The sequence below is a fragment of the Belonocnema kinseyi genome, chromosome 2 (assembly GCF_010883055.1).
Source record: "Belonocnema kinseyi isolate 2016_QV_RU_SX_M_011 chromosome 2, B_treatae_v1, whole genome shotgun sequence".
Lineage (NCBI taxonomy): Eukaryota > Metazoa > Arthropoda > Insecta > Hymenoptera > Cynipidae > Belonocnema > Belonocnema kinseyi.
The window spans coordinates 103,298,924-103,314,272 of record NC_046658.1 but is presented as its reverse complement, the minus strand read 5'-3'; positions in this window follow the sequence as shown (position 1 = coordinate 103,314,272).

Sequence of the window (15,349 nt, the reverse complement as noted above, 5' to 3'; positions counted from 1 at the left end):
GGGGGGGGGGCAGAACTCACGTTTTCTAAGAGAGAGGCGTACGTGGTTTAATTTGCAAATATACAAAAATTATAGCAAATAAATGTAATCCCCATGACCATGAGCTGTTGTGTAATTTAAGTACGGGCCATTAGTAGAAAAAGTCGTTAGATCCCTTTTCCACTGTAAAATATTTTGTTATCAATTTCCTTGCAAAAAAACACTGAAAAGCGATATTCTAATTTTAAGAATTTTCCACTAAGTTGAAGAATATTTGCAACTTAAATAAGCGCCAAGAATATATTCTTAATGTAAGATGGAGGTCCTCACCTTAGGAATTTATATTCTTTTTAAATTATTCTTGTCTATATGATATTAAGGTATAGTTAATCTTAGACTATAGAGATTAGGTCGCGGTGTGACTGCGCAAAATAAATACATAATAAATATATGTAAATAGTGCTTTGCGAAATCATTAATTGAAAAGTAAATAAATACGAACATCAAAGCCAGAAGTAAGTATACTGTTAAATTGAGTAAGTAAAAAAATATATAGGTTAAAAACTATTTTTCCAATTGAAAATTATAATGTACTTACCACATTTTGACACATTTTGATGAAAGATATTTATTATTTGTCTGTAGTACTTGCCACTTTTCTTTAAAGCGAAACGCTAAATACCCAAAATTACAAAAAAAAAGAAACTGCTCTGAAAGCACGTGGCACAAAACATTAAAAGAAATTGTTATACTGAGCAAGGCGCATTTTCCTTTGCGCATTTATTCTCCCCAATAATATTCTCATTTTAAGAATATTTTCACCCTTTGGTTAGAATATGCCTGTAAGAATATGATACTCTTAATACGCTTGATTTCAGTGGTTTACAAGCGCCTGTTTGTCAAACGGCTTAGTTGATAAAAATGTCAGTAACATGCATTCTGGCAGGACAAACATATTTTTAGTTTCTCAACTTATTTAGTATTTATTTAGGTGTGATGAAGAGTTTTGTAATGTCATCAGAGATACTTTTTTATATATTTTCTTTGTGTAAGTTGGCTCAAGCAAGTATATAAGCGGTTCTAATAAACAGGAAGTCAGTTGCAGATAAAGTCATTTTGTTCTGTCAACGAAGTAATTTTTGCTTTTACTAACGAAGGGAACAATAAAAAATGAAGTACCCAATCCATCTCTTCTTCTTATTTATTACTTGTGAGTATAAATTATTTTCATTTTAAATTATTTTTTTTTAATCTATCCATTTAGAGTATGTTTAACAAAATAATTAAAATTTCAACTAATTAATGGAATTTTTAACCCAACGAGATGAATTTCGAACGAAAAATATAATAGTAGACTTTCGTTATTGGATTCTGTTAATTCTGCTCTCATTTAAGTGGCAAAGCAATAAAAAGGGGAAGTTTCTTGAAGGAAGGCGGAACAAGAAAAATTAGAAAAAAAAGAAAATTGCATCCCAACCGTACTCTATTGCTAACAGTAGGTCAGGGACGGCCGCTAGCATATTTCGTTTATACTAGTAAAGAAAACAATAAAAGCCGAATCTTGCATTTTTTAATTGACTACATTTTTTTCAATTATTCATATTTTAAAACCTGTGTTTTGTAAATTCTTTTGTTTAAAATATATGAAAATTATTTATTTGCAAAGTTCAAAAATTTTAGCTTTTTACGAAACATTCAAATGAAGCTTTTTAATGTTCTTAATGTGTCTTTAAAAGAGATTTATGTACTTTGTTTCATGAAACTTAAAATTTGAAAATGTAGCTTTGAATTTCTATACAAAACTGGAAAAATGTTGGCTTCCACATTGGATCATATTGCGCCGCCAATACAATGAATGTTGTAAAAGCATGGTTTTGTTCGAGTTGGTAATAAATTTGCTATTTATGTCAAATGGCAGTGAATCGATTTAAAAATTCTGATTTCGAATATAAAAATCAGAATCTTTGTTATTAATAATCAATAAATTTGATTAACTGCAATCATATTACATCATATTGGTTATTTTATTGCTCATGCCACAATTTAATAATTAACAGTTTTTTTCGAGAAAATTTTGGGCGATGCCATAAGTGATGACCAAGTAACCGTACCGGAACCTGCTAGAACTGTAATTTCAAAATCGTACAAATCACAATGCCCGTTGGAAAATGTGAAAAATGTCGAGGATAAATTGCATGCATTATGGGATTATTCTGTCACTCTGGCCGACCACGCTTGGGAGCCTGAAAATTGCAAATTAAATCTGAAATATAGAGAAAAACCGAAGTGCCTAAAAGACGACAAACTTAGATCAAAACTGGAAAAATTTATAAACGAAGTCTGCAATTCGAAAGCACCAAAATCAAAAATTGTACAAGAAATTATTGACGAGACTTGTAATACCTTCGTCCTCGGAATGTAAGTTTCCTCAAAAATTGATCTATCTGTACCTATAAAATCAAAACTTGAGACATTTAATTTTTAAAGTTAGAACTTATTTTTTAAAGTAAATTTCCAATAATGCGTCTATTCTTTTCTAGACTTAAGGCCTGGAATAAGGATCATGGAGTAAAAATGGATAAAAAGACTGGATAAAAGACTAATGTGAGGCAACGACTAGCATGTTTGCATTTATTTAAATATTAATTGTTTTAAGAAAATAAAAGCTTTTAGGAGATTGAAATATGAGTTCAACAGTAGTTTAAATTTTTCGAGCGGAAGTCCTTTAAAATTGAACTTCCGAAATTTATGCACAATAATTTTATGAACTTTGCAGTTTTTATAATAATGGTGAAAATGTCAATCAATTCCGAATAATAAAGTTTTACAAATGTATGTGTATTTTTCCTTTAAAGAATCAAATAAAAATTGATAAATTTGAAATTTATTCTTTTTTAGGTTCGTTTTTGACTCACCGGGTTTTTTTTTGGCGTGTAAATTTGAATTCATATTAATTTTCTTGTATAGTTACTGAGTATTATTAACTTCATTTGCGAATTTCCAAAAATTACATGCATTAATAAGGAAGGTTTTTCTCAATTTGTATGTAAATCATGCTAAACATTCAATATACACGCGATGTATAAGAGTTTATTGGCTTTTATTGAAAACATATGTGTAATTAAAATTAAAATTTAAAATTAAATTAAAATTAAAATTAAATTAAATTAAAAGTTACACCCATTCCCTTTTGTTTATTTTTCTTGAAATCGAGAATTTAGTGGTTTATAGGCGCCTGTTTGTCAAATGATTTCATTTATACTTCCTTCAGCATCATGAATTCTGATTGGAAAAAAATATTTTGATATTGCAAACTTCTAGTATTTATTCAGAGGTGATATATAGTCTTGCAATGTCGTCAGAAATAAAATTGTAAAGGTTTTTATGATCGTTTTTTCATGAATTTCCTTCTTTGTGCAAGTTACCTAAAATAGGTATATAAGCGGTTCTAAGAAACAGGAAGGCAGTTAAAGAGGAAATCATTTTGCTCTGTCTACGAAGTAATTCTCGCTTTTACTAACGAAGGAAACAATAAGAAATTAAGTACCCTATTCCTTTCTTCTTCTTTTTTATTATTTGTGAGTATAAATTATTTTCATTTAAAATTGTTATTAAAAAAAATCTATGTGCTTATATCGTGAATTAACCAAATGAATTTCTGCGAAATAAACATTAAGGGAAGCGGAATTTGGTGAATATTCACGCGTTTACGAAGTTTCGAGCGAAATACTTATATGGTATTTTTTTAATCAAAATTTACGACGTATTTTTATTTTATTGCTTTTTTTGTCGTCTTCATTGATTAACTCAGACTAGATTTGATTCCTACCATCTGCTTTATTTGTCGAATTTTATTGCTTAAAAAATTATTTGTATATAATCATCAATGTAATAAATTTTAACTCTCAGATCTGTCTAAGGGACCATCCATAATATACGATAAAAATTTGAGGCTACTTCTAACCCCCCCCCCCCCCCCCCCCCCCCCCCCCCCCCCCCCCCCCCATCCTGAATCTACTGGGAAAAGTAACGTAGCCCGAAATTCTCTCAAAACAAGCGAAAATAGGGTGATTTTTCACGAAAATAGGGAAATGATAGGTGAATAAATTCTTGTAAATAAAATTTATTGTAACAGCATAATGTCTTCAGTATGAAACACTTTAAATTAATTTTTAAACAAAATAAGTTGAATTGTCAAGTCACAAAGGCGAATTTTCAACGAAAGAGTTCATTTTCAAACAAGACGGATGAGTTTTCTACCTTAAAGGATCAACTTTCTTCTTAAAGACGAATTAGCAACAAAATATATGAATTTTATACTTAATAGTTTAATTTTCAATCAAAACAGATAAAGTTTTAAACAAATAGTTATATCTTCAATCGAAATGATGAATTTTCCATCAAGCAGACTTGCAATCTACCAAAAAGATGAATTATCTGCAAAGCAACTTGAATTTTCAATCCAAAACTATTAGTTCGAAACAAAAAAGTTAATTTTCGACCAAAAAGTTAAGTATTCATGATAATAGTTTAATTTCTATCCAAATAGTTGAATTTTCAACCAAAAATATGAATTTTTAACAAAACAGTTAATTTTTACCCAAATAGTTCGAATTTTCTATCAAATTGTTGAATTATTTAAGCTAAAATACGAATTATATACAAAATAGTTGATTTTTAACCAAATAGTTTAATGTCCAACCAAATTGTTGAATTATTAAGCTAAAGAGACGCATTTTTACAAAGCAGTTCAATTTTCAAAGCTAATATGTTATTTTTAAACGAAAAGTTAATTTTTAACAAAGTAGTTGACTTTTTTCTAAATAGTTGAATGCTTAAGCCAAAAAGACAAAAAGGTTTTAAAAAATAGTTTCGAATTAATCCAAGTAGTTCACTTAAAAATTAAAAACAGTGCTTGGCAGTAGGGCCCCACGGCAGTAGTGAAACTGTATAGTAACTGTAAGTGAAAATGTATCAACTTTCAAATTTCTTGTGAGGAATTATCATGACTTTTTTTAAGAAGATCGCGTAGTAAGAGAATGCTGAGAGATAGAGAGATCCAGAGAGAGAGCATATGCATGCTTTGCTTAGCATCACAGTAGTGGGGATTCCGAAGAGGAATCTTTAAAACAATTGCGAATCGCCGCATAAAAGGGAGATGCGCATAGAGAGAGAAGGTATAGCAAGATAAAATCTATGTAAAAATTATACTTGTAAGAGAGAGAGAGACGGAGAGTTCGGTCGTTTTTTTCAATTTATTCCCCTCCCAAAAGAAGTTTCACTTCAAAAACGAATTCTCAACAAAACATGCAATAGTTTACACGGTTGCGAATCTCGCCTCGGAGCGGCCACGCGACTGCTCAGTCGAGTATATTGCGCGATGCGCAATATAATGCATTCCATTTGGAAACTTTTCAGGCAGCTCTGACCGTTATCGTTTGAACCCCTTCAGACATTTGACCAAGGCTGTTTGCAGGCAATCCTCAGCGCTGAACAGAATCCGAGAGTTAGATCCACGCACTTTGTCTCACTGATTATGATAAAGATACTGAAAATACCCGCAAATTTTATTCTGAGGGTCTAAACTCCAAAAAATTGTATTTTTTTCATTGTCACATAAATAATGTTGGTCAAACCCATTTCAAACGTTACGTGGGGGGAGAGAAAAGCACTCCTATGATTAGCTACAGTAATAGTGTATGTCACATACCTTCCCCTTTCCGGTGCGTGGTTGCTGGTCCCCCACTGAGCACCTCCTCAGGTTGCAGATAGGGAAATACCTCCCAGATATGGGTGGTACTGGGGGATAAAATACTCTGCGCGGTCAAGAACCAGGACCCGAAATAATAAACAGATCATGGGCAGTGTGTTAAAATCAATAAACCCCAAGAGAGCGAAAATCTCTCCGCCGGTTCGGATGAAAGCCCCGGTGTCCCGTGCTGGTTCCAAGGATTTTGGGGAGGACCAAACATACAGCAGGAGTGTATATTGAGGAGTTGGAAGGTCCAGTGGAAGTTTCAGAAGAATTTCAAGTGAGTCGAAGTAGGCCTGTGAAGGATTGGGAGTTGTCCGATAGCCTTCAGAAAAGCTTCTGTAGAGTGTTCGGTGGAGAACTGGTCGTGACGGAGGAGGGAGATACCAGTGTTCAAAGCGAGGTGAAAGGCCATACGGAGGGTGCTAAAAATCGATCAAGAGAGGGGTCATCCTGATCTGGAAGCTGGAGAGAATTCTCATGAAATTGGACGATTTTTGCGTTACAAAACGTACGGCAGAAGGTCGGTTCAACAGCTTCGAGTACAGGATTGCTTAGATCTGATCAAGAAGGTATGAGAAGTCAAGAAGACAGCAGACCTGAAGGATACTGCTTCCAAGGGAACTCAGGCGGAGGCAGCCCCCGTAAATGAACTCATGGCAAAAGGGCGAGAGCCCCTAACATTATTTCTCAGGAAACGGCAGCCCAAGGACAATCGTCGAAAAAGCTAAGGACCCGTGTCTTTGGAGTGGAAACACCAGTAAAACAGAAAGACGAAGAGAGGGTGTAACCTCCCGCTAAACCCGCAAAGAAAAATAAGGACCCAAGACGCGTTCGACCGGAAACGGTGCTGGTGAAACTGGCTCAGGATCAAAGCTGCGCGCAGGTCCTCAAGGCCCTGAAAACGACGATCAAGCCTGACACCCTTAGTGTTAAAATTAAGGGTATAAGGTTAACCAGGAGCGGCGATGTCCTTATAGAGGTGCAAAGCGATGCAGAGGACAGATCCAAACTGTCATCTGCCATCAGGGAAACAGTCGGAGAAACGGAAAACCTAAATGAGCTCGATGCCCGTGCCGAAGTTGAGATTTTAGATCTCGATGGAACTACGGAGGAAGGCCAGTTCAAGGAAGCTATAAAGAGACTATTTGGAAAGAGCCAGCTAGGGGACGTCAAAATCATTAACCTGACAAAAAAAACTTTCCTTTGTGCATCTGACTGGCAAAAAGACTTACAGAGCTAGGGATTGCGACAGCAATCCACACTGCTATCCCTGCATTGGAAAGGAGGGAGGACCCCGGACAGACCATCTTCCGGGGACCATAAGATGTTTAATGTTCCAAGACGCAGCCGCACAGCAGAGGTCGCGGAAGTAAGAGCAAGTGACGACCGTGTCGAAGCAAGATGTCAAAGGCCGATGAGCCCGATACACGACGAGCTTGCGTTGTTGAGGACGATACGTACATCTTGGTTGGAACATAAAAAGCGCACCGAGAAAACAAAGGCAGAACAATCGAGAGAAAACAAGCAGGATCTTCTATGGAAACGACATCCCCTGAAGTAATGCGAAAGCGGATCCAGGGGGATTCTTGTCAAGAAGAAAGGGTGATGGTTTTTAGCGGTTCTTTGGTAGCATCATTATAATGATCAAATTAAGGTCGACATGTATATCTTATTATAATTGTGAAGATAATTGTAGCGATGCTATGAAGATCCCCACACTACCGAAAATTGCGAACCATTCTTGGTGTGTTTTTAGAACATTTTTCAGCAACCCTCGTAAAAAAACCTTTGCCTTTTCAACGTATTATGGGGGCAGGAAGGTACCCCTATGACTAGTCACAGAAATAATGTTGCTGGAACCCCTACCCTTTTCCAAAGTCACGGAGGTGTGGGAAGGCACACCAGTGACTATGGGCACAGAAATGATGTTAGTCATACGTCTGCCCTTATCCAACATCTCGCAATTATACACTTTGTACTAACATTTTCCTTTTTCTCAAAAAACAATATTTTTTTAAAAAGCTGTATGTAACATGAAGTTTAGTCGAATTTTCAACAAAATAATTACATTTCCAGTTAAATAGAATTTTTAATCAAGCGAGGTAAGTTTTGAAATAAAAATATAATAGAAATCCGTAAATCAAAGTTTATGCATGGCTAAGAAGTAAGAATAAATCAAACTTCCTTAAAAAGTAATTTTCGCTTACACCAGCAAAGAGAACAATAAAAACTGAAATTCTCATTCTTCAATTTTCTAAATTTCTATTTTTAAATATACATACTTTAAAACTGGTGTGTTATCAATACTTTTTTTTTAATATTTGCAAAGGTAGTTATTTGCAAAGCTTATTCATAATTTTAGTATTTTATGAAACTTTCCATTGAGACTTTAAATTTTCAATTTTTTTTCTTATCGGTATTTTGCTTTAAAAATCTTGACTTTCAAAATAAAAGTTAGAATTCTTGTCATTAAAATGAATTGGATTTGATTAACTGCAATCATATTTCAAAATCAAATTGGTTATTTTATCGATCATTCTTTTTTTTTATAATTAACAGGTGTTCCTGGAAATATTACGGGACCTGAATTTGTGACCGTATCGGAACCTGTTCACTCTGTCATTTCAACATCGTGTAAAGAAGATTGCTACTTGAAAGGATTTTGTAATGAAATGCGAAATCATATAGATTATTCTGTCAAAGTTGCCGGCAATATTAACACCAAATTAAAGGATCCAAAATTAAAACTGAATAATCTTTTTAAACCGATGTTCCAAAAGGACAAAAAACTGAAATCATCCGTAGAAGGTGTGATAAAAAAAGTCTGCAATTTGAAAGCCCCACAATCAGAAATTGTATAAAAAATTATTAATAAGACTTGTAGTGACTTGGTTCCCAATGTGTAAGTTTCCTGATCATTCTATCTGTACCCATAAAATCAAAACTGTTTATATTTTATTTTTTAAGTTGCGATTTACTTTTTAAAGAGAATTTGTAGTAACTATTCTATCATTCTCTAGGCTCAAGAGTTGGTGGGCAGATAAGGGAGTAAATATCCATAATTACGCACACACGTGATGTGGACATCCTGAGGTTCTCGGAAGTTTGGATGGATCTTGAGACAGAGAGTATAGCGATTCCAAAAATGATCATGTTTACACTTTTATTTCTGTAAAATTAACACAATGCAACAAATAAAAATTCTCCATTTATTTAAACATTTTTTTAGAAGATGAAAGCTTCTGAAAATTGAAATGCGAGTTTAATAGTAGTTTATATTTTTCGATTCGAACTCCTTCAAAGTAAATAATTTGATATTTATATAGAAGAATTCTATAATTTTCAAAGTTTTTAATAATAATAGTGAAAATGTAAATCAATTCAGAATAATTAAAGTTTCGAATTTTATGTAAATGTTACCTTTCAAATGTCCCATAATGAGCGATTTAGCAGTTCTTAACTATACTAATCTACCCCGTGCAGAGATTTCCCCATCTTTCCCTATTTGAAGTTGGGTTCCGATGGGGTCCCTATCATAATATCTAGTCTAAAAAAAACTGGTTGGGGCTTCTATCAGAATATCTAGCCTAGAAAAAACTCATGGGTGCCCTATCAGATTGGACATAAAGTTTTCAAAGTGATAAGAAAAATCAAAAATAATTGTTCTAACATGTTAAGAAGCTTCAATCGAACGTTTTATTCGATATTAATTGTATTTTTAAATATTATTCCAATGCAATTTTTTGATTTAGCCTCGGATTTAGCAAAAATTAATAAAGTTAAATCATTTAAAATTTACATTTTTTCTAAAGCGATCCATAAGTTATTATTACGATTTTTAGTAGATTTCAATAAGATTTATAAGCGATTTTTTTCGATTGAATACAAAGTTCAGTCTACTTATGATTTTCATTACCTTTAAAATTTCTACAGTTCTGAATAAAAATTTTTAAATGTACAATTGGTTTGGACATATGAGAGGAAGTTAATTTAAAATTTCAAAATGCTGAAGCAGGCTTCTGATTTTCTATTATACTATTCATACATTTCACAGAAAATAAAATAAAAAATTAATTTAGACAAAACTTGTCAAAAAATGAACTGAAACAAAATTCATATCCTTAACGTTATGTCGAATATTATTGATAAAAAGCTAATTGATTAGTAACCAAAATTAGTGAATAGTTCATCAATATTATTTATATTATTAATATTAATTAAATATTAATTGAAGTATATATTAAAATTATTTATATTATATTGTTAAGAATTATTATCTCTAATTGACTTTAGTAAAATAAAATTGTATTTTGTTCGGAACTTTAAGACATTTTTCAAACAAAGTTATAATAAACTGAAGCGTCAATTTAAATCCTTCCTAGAATAATTCTAGGTTGTAAGATATATAAAAAACTCTTATTTTTATATTTTCATACATATGTTAATATTTTTTACGTATCTGAAAATCTGAAATATTTTCATAAATATTGCTAGTCACATATTGTTAAATTTTAAATATTAATATTTTTTGAATCTTCAAATAAAAACTGTTAAATTTAAAACTTTTAGAAAATGTCTCATATTAAAAATCAAACTTATTTAATTTCAAATGCTGTTAATTTGAAACTTTCCAAGCACTAAAAAGATTATCTATTAAAAAATTTTCAAATAAACGAAGTTTCTTCATTTAAAAAAAAGAAAGAGATACAGTTTTGTTTACATTATGATAAATCTTTACATTTATTACATATTATGTAAAGTGTATGTTCAAAAAAACCGTTACGTCTACTAGAAACTGTGTTTAAATGTATCGAACTGTTAAAAGCTGGTTTTTGGTAGTTTTTGAAAATTGCTAAAATTCTAGAACTTATTAAGTTTGCGTGAGGGAAATCAGATTTTTGAAAGTAACGCTGGTGAACGCCCAGTAACGCTGGTGAAGATGTGGTCCAGGGTGTTCTAGGATGTCCAACCGGAGCTTGCTCGTACCACTAATCTCGCAAGTGAATCGAGTGTAGATACGGTCGGGCGACCGAAATGATATTCCTGAGGTTCTTGAGGAACCTAGTCAAACCGAGCTACTACTAACTGCGACTTGGTTCGAGGGTTTCGCTCGGCCTTCCTCGAGAGGGAATCTCGATGACTTGTAAACAAAAATTCGCTTGCAAGGGATGCCCTTTAAAAGGCACTGAAGGTGCTTTGGGAAAGAAAAGGAAATTGTGGGTCAATGACGAAGGTACTTTCGAGACATTCCTTGAAGAGAGATGAAAAAATGATAAGTTCATGGAACACCAATTAGCTCTGTTGGAACCGGTCTATGATAGCGATAATGACGCCTGAACCAAATCTGGGACAGAGTGAATCAGTAGGAAAGATGTTGCATAATTTGCTTACCCCTTTGTGCCGGAGAAGAAGAGAAAAGTTTTGGATGAGAAGAACATTCTCTTAAAAAATTACCCCACGTCAAAAATTAAGAAACTAAAGTAGGACATGTGATATCGTTGAGAAATAAGAATAAATTCGTATATATATAATAAATAAATTCAAAAAAATATTGAATGTCCTGTAGATACTCTCAAGAGGCTATAAGGGGAATTAAAAATAAAAACTTTCAGTTTATCTAGAGAAGGGAACGCCTTTCATAAAATGCTGTGGAATACGATCGAGACAATTTTTAGAACTCATTTTTGGAAGAGAGATTTTAAAATCACAATCTTTATAGGTGAAGTTCGAATACCTCTAGAAGCAGATAGACAGCAAATGATTAGAGAGTGTCATCATTCTGTCGTCGGAGGTCATAAGGGTGAATTTAAAACCAATGAACGTGTAAGAAATCCGTTTTCTAAAAATAAATAAAGGACGACATAAAGAGTTTTGTAAAAACTTGCAAACCTTGCCAGAGAAAGAAACTAGTTTGCGTAAGAACTAAATTACCAATGTGCGTTGCCGATCCACCATCTAGAGTCTTTGAAAAAGTATATTTCGATTTAGTTGGACCGCTGCCAACCACAGAATCTGGGAATCAGTTCAGGAGCAATACCTCTACCTCTATTGATATCTCTAATATATCAATAGCTTTTGCTGAATATTGTGTATGCAGATTCGGTGTCCCCGAGTCTATTTAAACTTAACAGAGATCCTAATTCATGAGTAAGTTGATGAAGAAGCTCGCAAAAATATTACGTATAAAAAAATACAAATCCTCTGTTACCACACCTCAGTCCTAAAGAGCGCTCGAAAGAAGCCATCACACTTCCGTAGAGTATTTACGACACTAATGCGAGAAAACAAATTTTGGGATCAGAGGTTGCTTTTGAGTATACCGGGAGGACACCTCATGATATTGGGTAGGGAAATAAGATAAAGACGACATTTTGAGTCGTCTTGTACAGACCGAATCTCTTGTAGACGCTCGAATAGACGATTCAAAAAGGACTATGATTGCAAAATAAATGAGCGAAGTCATAGGCCATTTTAATGTTAAAATTAATTAAACGTTCGTTTGTAAGATACAAACCATATAAGCTGTTATAAAAAAAGTATCATACGAGATTTAGAAGATGGAAATAAATTATAGAAATAGTGGATCAAGTTTCGAGCTAAGAAACAAATTGCAAATTTAGATTTTTAAAGATTAAATATTTATCATCTAATAGTTAATTATCAAATCTAAAACTATTATAATATTCGACTAAAATCAATAAGGGCTTTTAAAATGTATGCTAAATTAATCTTAAAAATCTTAAATATTGAAGAACACTAACGATGCTTAAAATTTAAAGATTTAATTGGCTATATTTAAATAAGAAATACAAATCTCTTAAGATCAAGTAATTGTAAACTTTCAGCTAAGTTAAAAATGGTCTATAAGTACTAAATAAGGTATATTTTAAAGAGAAAGGAGGCAAAGAGAATTAATAAGAAGCTTTTGAAATTAAATACTTAAAAAATGCAGAAATTTAAATTCAAGCTCGAAAACTTAAAATATAAAAAATGTTTTTTGAAAAATATTTTTAAAATAAAGTACAATACAATAAATTTGAACTCCACATATCTTTCGTTATAAGAGCCTATTCACTAATAATAATCGACAAGTATTCGCAGAATGAAGTTTTTTCCGTTAGAATCTTAGACATTCTGTTCACTGTATAAAGTTGGTTCACAGAGATGCTTTTGTTTTTTCTATTCCTGCTCTCTTTTCTAATTTTTTCGTTTTATTGTTTGAAAGTTTTTCAGTATAGAAATACATATGTGTAACAGAAAATAATGTTCTTTTATGAACTTAAATACTTGGAATAAAGAAAAAGCCTTTTGTACCTTTATGACTTCTGATATTTGTTTCAGTAAAAAAATATTAAGTAGATAAAACATATTAAAATTACAATTTTTAAATTGAAAACATGAGCAAAGTCTTAAACCTTCTTAGTTTATTATATACAAAGTCAGAACGATTTCCAACCTTATAGAAGTTTTAAATCTTTCCAACCTGAACTATGTTATTTAAACCTGGATTTGTTCAAAATTAAACAATTTTGTATTGGAAGCATATATCGGAACCGCGAAAATAATTTGGTTTATTTTTAATCTTTCAAATTGTATAATTTGAAAATAATATTTTATAGTTAAAGAACAAATTAAAACCAATGATTAGTCAAATAATTCATTTTAACCTGCAATGGCCTCTTGAAATCAAAGAATTTCAAATTAAAAACTTTAAATATTGAATAAATCCCAATTGAAAGTTTACATGACGAGTACTTAAAACTTTATACTTTTAGCCTTGGAAGCTATTAGTAAAATTAGGACTTTTATGTTTGAAGCAATGCAAAGGCAGATTGTCTGATTTCCTGATAATCTCTGACTTCCTCAAATCCTCTAAAATCCTTGATTTCTCTGAATTCCTTAAAATCTTCGAATAATCTGAATTCCCTGAATTCCTGGAATATTCTGAAGTTCCTTGAATTCTGAATTTCTTTAACTCGAAATTCTTAGAGTTACTTGAATATTTTTAATCCCTTGCATTTTTTGAATGCATAAAAATCATTGGATTTTTTAATTCTCTGAATTCCTTAAATTGTCGGAATCATTTCAATTCTCTGAATTCCTTAAATATTCAGAAATCTTTAAATTCTCCGAATTCCTCAAATTCTTTTAATTACATAAATTTCTGAAATCGTTGAATCCTTTATATTCCTTGAAATCCTTAAATGTTTGGAATTCTTTGAATTACATGAATTTCCTGATTTCTCTGAATAGGCTAGGGATGTATATTCTAAAATTCTCTGAAATTCTTAAATTTTCTGAAATCTTTGCTTTCTCTGAATTCCCTGAAATACTTCAATATTCTGCATTCCTTGAATTCTCGGAACTCCCAGAAGTTCTTAAATACTCTGTATTCTCGAAATTTCTCTCTGAATCCGATGAGTTTAGTTAATATTCTGAATTCTCTAAGTTCCTTGTATTTCCTAAATGCTCTCAAATCATCTGAACTCTCTCTAATCTTTAAATATCCTAAATTCACAGAATTTCTTGAATTTCCGAAATTCTTCTGAACTCCTCTAAATTCTTAGATTTATTTTTAAGTCCTCGAAATTCAAAGAGTTCTAAACATTTAGGAAATTCCACGAATTATATATGGGAATTCCGAGAAATCCAGTTGATTTCAAGGAATATAAATAATTCAAAAGGATTTGAAAGAGTTTATAAATGCATTCCAAGCATTTGAAAAGAATTAAAAATCATTAAAAAACGAATATTTTTTATTTCATTTTTTTTTAATTTGTCAAAGCCCTTTCCAAATTAATCTATAAAAGGAATAAAACATTTTACTTAAAAAAACAAGCCTCTCAAATTATTTTCTTAAGTGATTAAGCTGTACAATTAGAAAATTTTTAACATAAAACCTTTTTTATATTCGTATAATACTTATTGACAATCCAATATTTCCTGCGCACTGTAGCGCGCGTATAACATGGCTAGTTTTGAAAATAATCCTAAACAAATATAGAATATAATTTTAAATTGATAATGACTGCCCATTCATTTTCATTTATTTTTTTGAAATCGAGATCACAGACGTTAGTTACTCACAAGAAAAATAAATGTTGCCGCTCCGTCTACGATGTAATTCTAGCTTTAACTAACGAAGGGAATAATAAAAAATGGAGTTCTTAATTCCTCTATTCTCCTTATTTTTTATTTGCGAGTATAAATTATTTTCCTTTATAACTATTGTTGAAAAAATCTATTCACTTAAAGTGTAAATAAACCAAAAGAATTTCCGCAAAACAAACATTAGGGAAAGCAGAATGTGGTGAATATTTTGGTACCATTAAAAATTGGAATGGAATATTTATATTCAATTTTTTATTTATCAATTAAGATGTATTTTTATTACATTGATCTACTAGGCAGTCTGATAAGTACCTGAAAATTCTAAGAGATGGCATTAGTATTCACTAATGTGAAACATTTTCTTCGAGCTTGATCCTTCAAATGACGCCTGTCAAAACTTCAGCCATTTATGTTTACGCATTTACAAGTTACAGCACTGAGAAGCGACTAACCTCCAAGTTTTTTTTAATATGGAAAAATCTGAGTTTCGAGTTTTGATCAAAC